This window comes from Chelmon rostratus, chromosome 7 (genome assembly GCF_017976325.1).
Source record: "Chelmon rostratus isolate fCheRos1 chromosome 7, fCheRos1.pri, whole genome shotgun sequence".
NCBI lineage: Eukaryota > Metazoa > Chordata > Actinopteri > Chaetodontiformes > Chaetodontidae > Chelmon > Chelmon rostratus.
This window is the reverse complement of record NC_055664.1, coordinates 9,887,073-9,896,792: the sequence shown is the minus strand read 5'-3', so window position 1 is coordinate 9,896,792 and position 9,720 is coordinate 9,887,073.

The following is a 9,720-nucleotide window of genomic DNA, read 5'->3' as shown; positions in this document are numbered from 1 at the left end:
CACTGAGATATTGCACACGCTAAAATCACTCCTTCCTCCTAATGGGGACAGAAGTGGAAGAGAGGATGAGAAAGGAATGCATTACGTCTGCCTGGCATGTGTAAACATCCAGAAAGCCAATATGCCTTTCGTCTCACTACACACACACACTCAGACATACAAGCTGACTGCTCTGAGCAACTGTTAGTCTAGTCTGGTATATATATATAAAAATATATATATAAATATTTAGCCTTGTGTCCCCAGTTAACTCTGCAGACCACTGAAGCTCAAACTGTCAAGCACAACCCCATTTTTGTCCATCGCTGAGTGTGCAATTTTGCACATATTAACACCAGATCCCGTGTGAGCTTGTGCTCAAAACATGCGAGGAGGTGTTTTTGTGATTTGTGCTGGCTCGGTCTCAAAAAGTTGGTCCAGTTCCCAGAAAGTAGCCCGTAAAGAATTAGAAACAGTCATGCTGTAATTTTAGGTTTCTCCTGCGCTCCTCCCCTTCACCACAGCTTTATTTCCACAGCTTGACGTCAGTTGGTCAGCGCTATCCGCAGACAGAAGAGCCGTCAGACAGCCAGCAGCGAGGAGGCCTTCATGAGACTTGGAGCAATAGGTGTTCGGAGGCACTGTTCAAGGTTTTCACTGAATGACAGATGTGTGTGAGTGCACGGAGAAACTGAAAAATTGGGGGGATGCAGTGGATGTGCTTGGTCTACCAGACTGAATTACCACTCCACTTTGTTTGTAGAGAGGTTATTATGTAAACAGACTGCACTCCTGCCACATCTGACATCAGGGAGTCCAGGACTTGTTGAAGCATCCAGTCCTGAGGCAGCGTCTGAAAGCCTCGGCCTCCACTGCTGGATGAATAGCAGACAAATAAAAAGAATTATACAACTGAACTTCAATCAAGGAACCAAAGTGTCAGTCTGGATCCTGAGGTTGGCAGCAGTTAGCCAGACAGGCATTAGAAACAGTGTAAACTATTCCACAGTAGTACTGCAAAGGAAACCCAGAGGACACAGAGTAAATGTTATTGTTCCTCAAGTGTTTAAATTTTCCTCTCTATCTCTTTCTGACAGGGGAGGAATGTGACTGGAGGAGGGTAAAAATATGTAAAGGGGAGGCGAGACACAAAGGTTCAGTAAGAGGTCTGGGCTGGAAGCCAGTTTAGCAAAGGGCAGCATTGTGGAGATCGAGAAGTCCAAATGACATGTCCTGAAAAGTAGGCCCTGAACTCATCAGGGGCGAACTGGGGCCATTACACACTGACTAAGTATATTGTACCAGGCTACTGTCTTTGAAGTGAAAGATAAAAAAATGAAATAAAGCATTTTTCTGAATTCAGAACTGTTTACATTTTAATATCTGAGCATTGAGCTTTCACAAAAGGCAAATCTGCATGTGACAGACAGACCGCTATGATAAATGTCAAAATGAAAAGAGCCCTAGAAATCACTTGCGTGTCATATGAAATATCTGTACTTAGATCAGATGATGCGTCCAAGACCCCGTAAATGTGTCTAAGTTTGCACGACCTTGTGATTAAATTAAAATGGCTTGTTAGTCAAGCTGACACCTGTTCAAAGACTGGGTGCATTACTTTTAAAATCCACTAGAGGGCAATATATCCTTTACATTCCATATATATGCCTCACACAGCAATGAGCTGAAAGAGTCCCGCAAACTAAGTAGTGTTTCGGTCCTCTCTGATCTGTTGTGTAGCCTAATCTGAGACCATTATAGATTCACATCAGGACTGAAAGCAATGATTAAAGATATTCAACTTGTAGAATTTAATTAATTTTCTGACATCCAGGACGTCTTGCAGTGTAATCTTTAACTAACAGCTCAGTATACAGAGCACTATGCTGCCACCCTTCCTCAAGAAACATGTACTGTTATCCTTGCATTTCACATAATCCATCCATCCATTATCTATACACCGCTTAATCCTCTGCAGGGTCACAGACAACCAAGCACACCTCTCATTCACACCTACGGACAATTTAGAGTCATCAATTAACCTCAGCATGTTTTGGGACTGTGGGAGGAAGCCGGAGAACCCGGTGAAAACCCACGCTGCACAGGGAGAACATGCAAACTCCACAGAGAAAGATCCCAGGCGTCCTTACCAGGTGGCCTGGCTACCCACCGAGCCACCGTGCAGCCCCCATTTCACATAATCCACATTATGAATTTCTACGCCTGATTTTGATATTCCAAATATTAGTTAATAATAGTTTTGATCAAAAATGTAGGGAGATCAAATCTATTTTTGTTGTTGTTTTATTTGTTTTAAATGGACGCATGAAAAAAAAAAATACCCATCATTTCTGGAGCAAAAGTTTCCACGGTGGAAATCTGGACAGATATGATACAATCCTGGCTACGACCCACTGAATCACCCACTTATACATAAATCCTTAGTATCTCCCAGAAGTTCTTCTGTACAAACAGTATTTCTAATTGTAATAAAAGGGTCGTTCATGCGTCGGAGCCCAGTGCCGCTGTGCTTGTTTGTAAATAGGCGCGAGTCGACATGCGGCAGCTCGATACACCTGATCCCTCTTGTTTGGGCTGCCGTGAACGCGTCCTCGCAGCTACTGTCATTCAGACTTAAAGGTGAAGTCAGTGTTTGTGTGTTTTCACAGAGCTGATACCCTCTCCTCCTCCTCTCCTCCCTCCACCTGGCCTGGCTCGGGCTCTGACACCCGGGCCGCGGCTCTGCTTGAAAACAAACTGCGGCGGCGGCTCCGGTTACCGGGGCCCGATCGATGCGCTGCGCGGTGTCGCGTTGCTCGCGGGCTCGAGTATCGATGCATGGCCGATCGCTATCATAATCACACTTCCCCCCTCTTATCGCTTACCTACTGAATAAAACATCTGCCTTCCTGCTCATGGATCGCCCTCCTCCCCAAAATCTGGAGGGAAAGAGACTTCTTGAAGTGTCTTTGAGATGAGTGAGGTAACATGAGAGAGGCGCACGCTGATACCCAACAAATGAGGTCCCCAAAGTTGTTTTTATCGCAGGCATCTCCAAATAAACCCACCAGCTACTTGACAGCGCTTTGTCCCCGGATGCTGCAGCTGTCAGGGTAATTATTTTGAGATAAATCCAAAATAACCTGCAGCTTCTTGACAGATAAACTTCAGTAGAGTTAACACCTTGCACATCAGACACAACCTAATGAAGCAGAGGCCCTGTGCAGAATGTATCTTGGCCTAAATCAGGCCTAAAAGCAGCAGCTCAGTTTGCTTGATTTGCCTCACAGACACATGTGTTTAGCTGAAATATCCCATCCAAACATTGAACACACACACATATAAATATAGAGAGAGTTCTGTCATTGTTGTGTTGACTGTAGGTTTTTACACTTGGTTTCAGAATGGATCCCTTTTCATGAGTTCAGCACCAGAGTCCAGTCAATTTCAGCCTTATTTCACTGAGGTACAAAGTGACAGATCTCCAGTTTGAGTGCCACAGTAACATGTAGGTTTGTCCCAACAAATATCACATTTAAATCCATCATGGATTGGGAAGAGTGGGGGTCTTATTTGGTGTAACATTCCTACACATTTTGTATATTTAAGTTAATTACCACTGAATTGGTGCTTCACCCCTTTCCAGTTTTAAATTTAGCTGCTGTTTAATCGGGGGGTTAAGATTATAGTAAATTCTACCAGTTAGGATTCATTGAATCCACATGGTTTGCTCCTTTTTGTGGTGTCAGACAACTTGTATTTTCACACCAATCATTGTAAATTTCCTGTGATGACTATGCCTTGGATACATGACTCAGTGAGGGATGGGGGCACGGACCCATCTCTTAGGACCAGAGGTAGCAGTACTCAGGTGACAGGGAAGGCAACTAAGGAGAGCAAAAGTTGTGCAGCAGAGGATAAGAAGCTTCAAGTTTGCCCATGTGGCTGGCAGAAAATAACATCAATCCGAGGCCTTAGAACCCATCAGGGAAGGAGGAAGTGTTTAGCGGTGGAAGGGCAGAGTGGCCGCATCGACCAGTATTTCTTGAGAAGTCAGTCGAATCAGTCGGATGAAGTCCAGCGACAGGTAGAAACCCACAGTTCGCAGGATATCAGTAACACTATCCCTGGAGAGGAGGAGGTATGGAGAGGGGATGCAGTTGGTGTTGAGGTCAACAGGCCAGCCAAGGAGAGAAGCATGGAGCAGAGCAAAGCTAGAGTTAGGTGGCCGAGGGCTAATGATAGCAAAGAGTGGGAGGCAGTTGATAGAGATTTATCAGTCATATTAAGCAGGCTTAGAGGAGATGTAGTGGAGAAATTGGATAAAATTGGAGATGTGATCTACTCCTATGGTCGAGAGAGATTTGGCGTGCTTGTCAAAAGGAAAGGCGAGAGGGTGCAGGTCGGCAAGTCTAGGCGGCAAAGAGAAATAGAGAAGTTAGTAAAGGAAAGGAGGCAGTTAAGAAAGCAGTGGAGGAAGGCGACAGAAGAAGAAAGGGAGGGAATTAAGGTGTTGCAGGAGGAACTGAGAAGCAGGTTAGCAGTACTCAGAAGGGCAGAACACCTTAGGGAGAAGAGAAAGAAGAAGGAACGTGCAAGGTCAGCATTTTTTAGGAACCCCTTTAATTTTGTGAAAGGCTTGTTTAATCAAGAAAAAGGAGGGCAACTTAAGGCAACGAAATCAGAGATTGAACAGTATTTGAAGTCGACGTATTCAGATTCAAAGGAGAATAGGAACATAGGTCTTCCACCTGACATGCCACCATTAGGGGAAGTGGAGCAGGAGATGGATGTGAGCCCACCTAGGTGGAGAGAAGTGGTGGAGGTGGTTAGGCGTGCAAAGGCTTCTTCGGCCCCAGGGCCTAATGGAGTCCCCTACCGTGTCTATAAGAGTGCACCTGGCATCTTAAGGACACTATGGAGATACCTGAGAATAGTTTGGGAGAAACAAAGTATTCCAAGAGCATGGCGCAGGAGGAGGTGTCTTCATCCCTAAGGAGAAGGAGTCATCGGACCTTAGCCAGTTTCGGATGATTTCTCTCCTAAATGTTGAGGGAAAGATTTTCTTTAGTATCGTAGCACAGAGGCTGGCTAAATACTTAGAAAGGAATGGTATGATAGATACGACAGTGCAAAAAGCAGGGATACCAGGATTTGCGGGATGCTTAGAGCATACTAGCATGATTTGGCATCAGATTCAGACAGCTAAGAGGGAGAAAAGAGACTTGAATGTTGTATTTTTAGATCTGGCTAATGCGTTTGGGTCAGTGCCACATAACCTTATTTGGAGTTCCTTTGACTACTTTAAAGTGCCGGAGATAGTTGTTAACTTGGTGAAAGCATATTTCCAAGACATCAGACTGTGTGCAAGTATCGCAGAGCTCACAACAGGCTGGCAAAGATTGGAGGTTGGTATTATGGCAGGATGTACAGTGTCCCCGCTAGCTTTCACAATGGCTATGGAGGTAATTATTAGGGCTTCCAAGTGGGTCGTAGGTGGAGAGAGACGGCAGAATGGAATGCGTCTTCCACCAATTAGGGCTTATATGGATGATATGACACTGCTAACTTCAACAGTGCCATGTACAAGGAGGTTGTTAGATAAAGTCAATCAGAATCTCAAGTGGGCTAGTATGAAGATTAAGCCTAGTAAGTCAAGGAGTATTTCAATATACAGAGGGAAAGTAAGTGATAGAAAGTTCGCTATAGATGGTGAGGAAATCCCAACAATTAGGGAGAAATCAGTTAAGAGTCTAGGACGGTGGTACAATGTGGACCTGAATGATGTTGAACAGGTTGTGCAATTTAGAAAGGATGTTGCAGAAGGGCTGGAGAGAATAGATAAATCAGGGCTCCCAGGAAAACTGAGGTTGTGGTGCTTGCAGTTTGGCTTGTATCCTAGGTTAATGTGGCCAATGTCAGTATATGAAGTCCCATTATCTGTAGCAGAGAGAATGGAAAGGCTAGTTAGCTCTTATATTAGAAAATGGTTGGGTGCTCCCAGGTGCTTAAGCAATGTAGCTTTGTATGGGAAAGGAATGCTTCAGCTGCCAGTATCCAGTCTAACAGAGGAGTTTAAATGCACTAAGGTTAGGACAGAACTTTTATTATCTGGGAGTAAGGACATGTTAGTTAGCAATGTGGTTCCGAATCCTTCTGGGGGGAGGAAATGGAACCCAAGGGCAGCAGTGCAGGAGGCAGAGGCAGCTCTTAGGCATGCAGAAATAGTAGGAAATGTTCAATTTGGCCGGGGAGGCTTGGGGCTTGGCCCAGGCAAACCAGTGTGGAATAAAGCAGGTCTAAAGGAGAAAAGAAAGCTTGTAGTGGAACAGGTGCGTAGGCAGGAGGAGTTGTTAAGGGGGCAAAAGCAGTTGGTCAAGCCAAACAGGGACAATGGTTGAATTGGGAAGGTGTTGAGAAGAGGAAACTTAGTTGGAGGGACCTGTGGAATATGGAGGAAGGCCGTATTAAATTTCTGATAGGGGCGACATACGATGTGTTGCCAACCCCGCAGAACCTAAGTCTCTGGGTACAGGGCGATCAATCGTGCCCACTCTGCTCAGGTACAGCAAGTTTAAAGCACATTTTGTCAGGTTGTAGAATTAGCTTATCACAAGGCCGGTATACATGGCGGCATAATCAGGTGCTGAGAAGCTTAGCCGCAGGCATTGAGGAGAGAAGGAAGCAGGTGAATACTGGAAGTTCTAGAAAGGAGAGGTTAGATGTGCAGTTTGTTCGAGAGGGGGAGAAAAATAGAGCTGCTAAGTCAGGGAGAAAGCAGGTAGGTGGCTGCCTGGTAGGGGCTGATGATTGGCAAATGCAGGTCGACTTGGGAGGAAAGCTAGTTGTGCCCCAGGAAATAGTTTATAGTAATCTGAGGCCAGACATTGTCTTATGGTCCATGAGTAAAAAGACTGTGTATTTTATTGAGTTAACAGTCCCTTGGGAAAATTCAGTGGAGGCAGCTTATGAAAGGAAGAAGACTAAGTATGCAGATTTAAAGACAGAATCTGAGCAGAGGGGATGGAAGACCAGGGTCTGTCCGGTTGAAGTGGGGTGTAGAGGTTTTGTTGCAGGGTCAGCTGTTTCACTGTTGAGGGAGCTGGGAGTGCATGGGCAAAATTTAAGAAGACAGTGAGGGAGATGTCAGATGAGGCTGCTAGGTCTAGTCAGTGGATATGGATCAGGAGAAATAATAGTAGTTGGGGGGTGAAATAGGGACGTGAGGGGGGGGGGGGGGGGGGGGGGGGGGGGGGGGGGGGGGGGGGGGGGGGGGGGGGGGGGGGGGGGGGGGGGGGGGGGGGGCAGAGGACATGCATGCCTAACCCGGCAAGAGAAGAGGTTAAAGTCTGAACAAGACACCTCTCCTCTGCTCTGCTTTCCCCGCCCCATCTTCTCGCTCTGCCAATAGGAAGAGAACCAGGAAGTTTAGATAAGGTGGGGGTGTGGCCAGCTAGAGTCTCTCTTTGGGACCATGCGGCCTGTTCAGGTGAGTTTGCGTGGTAAGATACAGAGTTGGCTTGTTTTTTGATCTTTTTGGTTGTTTTCCTGTTTTGTTTGCTTCTTGAAGGAAATGTTAGGGTTTGTTTTCCTGCTCTGTTTGCTTTTTGAAGGAAATGGTAGGGTTTGCTGCTTCTTGAAGGAAATGTTAGAAGAGGCTGTTAAATCTAGTCTGTGGTTTAGGCCTCCACCTTCACACCTAAATTTTCCACCCCCTACCCGAACAAGGGTCTGTATCCAATCCCTACTTCCATCTTTTGACTCTACCTCTTTATTTTCTATCCCCTACCCGAACCAGGGTTTGTATTCCCACCCCGCTTTTTCTTGGTGCAGTTGGTGAGAGGCAGGGGTAGATGATGGTAGTGTGGCAATCGGCAGTTACATGTGGCATCTAGGCCTGTGGTAGCATTGTAGCAGCTAACAATAGCTAAAGCGGTGAGAGTATGATAGTATCTTAGCAGTTAGTATTGGTAGCTAGCAATTAACATTAACAGTATAGGTGAATCTAGCTTTATTGTCTTCTTCTGTTCCTCTTAGCAGGTAGCGGTTAGCACGTAACATTAGCTAAATGGTAGCATCGGAACTGTATTGTCTTCTTCTGTTCTTCCTAGCGGTTAGCATTAGCATTAGCAATAGTTAAATGGTAGCATCGGTACTGGCCACTACCTGGAGCATCTCTGGGTCAGTTGAACGTGGCGGTGCTGTTTGGATTGTGTAGGAGCAGTGTGAACTGGCACTAGGGGGGGTGACTCTGGGAATTAAGCTGCTGCCAACACAAACACACAGATTTGTGAGGTGTAGTTCTTTGACAAAATCTGATGCGTTCAAGCATAAAACCTCCTTTTTCCTCTTTATACCAAAGGGTCCATCACCTGTTTGAATAAATTGCAACTGTGACACAGTAGCATTCATTTGCTATCGTTCATCTCATCGTGTCAATCTGTGGAAATAAATGGTGTTAATATGCCAACACAAAACATAAAGACATAAAAGAAGCAGGCTGAATAAGTGCAGATGTAATCAAAATGTGTTTCCTCATCAAGTCACAACATCTCTGAACAGAGGATGTTCACATCACAGCTGGAACACATCTGTCTAACAGTGAATTGTGAATGATTGTGTTGGCCCGGCAGGAGATCAAAGTGGCTCACACGAGGCGGCCAGCCGCTGTGGCCTCAGTGATGCTCCAGCTGGTGCTACATCAGCCTGCGGGGGTTCCTAATAAACTTCTGTACCCCTACACATTTATTTTAAATCACTTTTTAAAACATGCTTTAACCTGTTTATATTAGTTCTCAGAGGCAATTCATTTTTTTTACCAGAACTTTTGGTTTTATTTTACCTTCTTTTGCCCATTTTCTCATCATAATCTTTCTCTTGTTCTTCACAGTTCAATCTTGAGCTACTGGCGTCCATATTTGTTACCTTTTTTGTTAACACACCGCCAAGGCAGCTTCATTTCCTGATGAAGATACGGTGAGGTGTGTGAGCTTCAAGTGAACCCTTGAGTTGACGTCATTTTGTCAAGCATGTTGCTCCCAAGCTCAAGAATGAGCCTCCATACTCAAGCACAAACAGGTATGAGATGAACCTGGCAGACATTACTGTCAGTTCAGGAGTTTGCTTTTTTATTGAAAGTCTGTCTGTACAATCACATGAAATTAAAATGACTTCAACATTTTAACGATGAAAGTAGGCAGCAGCTGACTCATCCGGGGGCCTCCTGGTGGCCACAGGGCCCTGAGTAGCTGCTGTGTTTCCTCATGCCTCGGGCTTGCAGCGCAAAAACTTTTTCCGGCCTGCGCAACATGATCTCCTCATACTTTTGGTATATGTCAAGATTTACCTGAGGCAGGAGTGCAATAGGTACCATTAGATTAGTCACAGGAAAGTCAGAAAAGTTCACTGCAGTTTCACAAGCAGTGCTCTGACTGATTCTCCTGGTGGCTGAGTCCTCCTTCTGACCCAGCAGGCTTCACCTGAGAGCGGTAAATCAGTCAGGCTTTATGGCCACACACACATCCACCACAGGTGCTGGCCTTAGGCTTGCCAGGGTTAATAACGAGAGCAGTAACATGTTGCATGAGGGATGATACATCACATGAAAAGATATTAGGACAGAATACTGAAGCAGGTAGGGAGGTTTAGGCATAGTAAAGCTATATAAGATGCTTTCTGGACACAAACATGACTTTCAGGGAGTTCTATTCTAATTATAAAGCCAAACCAAAGGGGATTTCA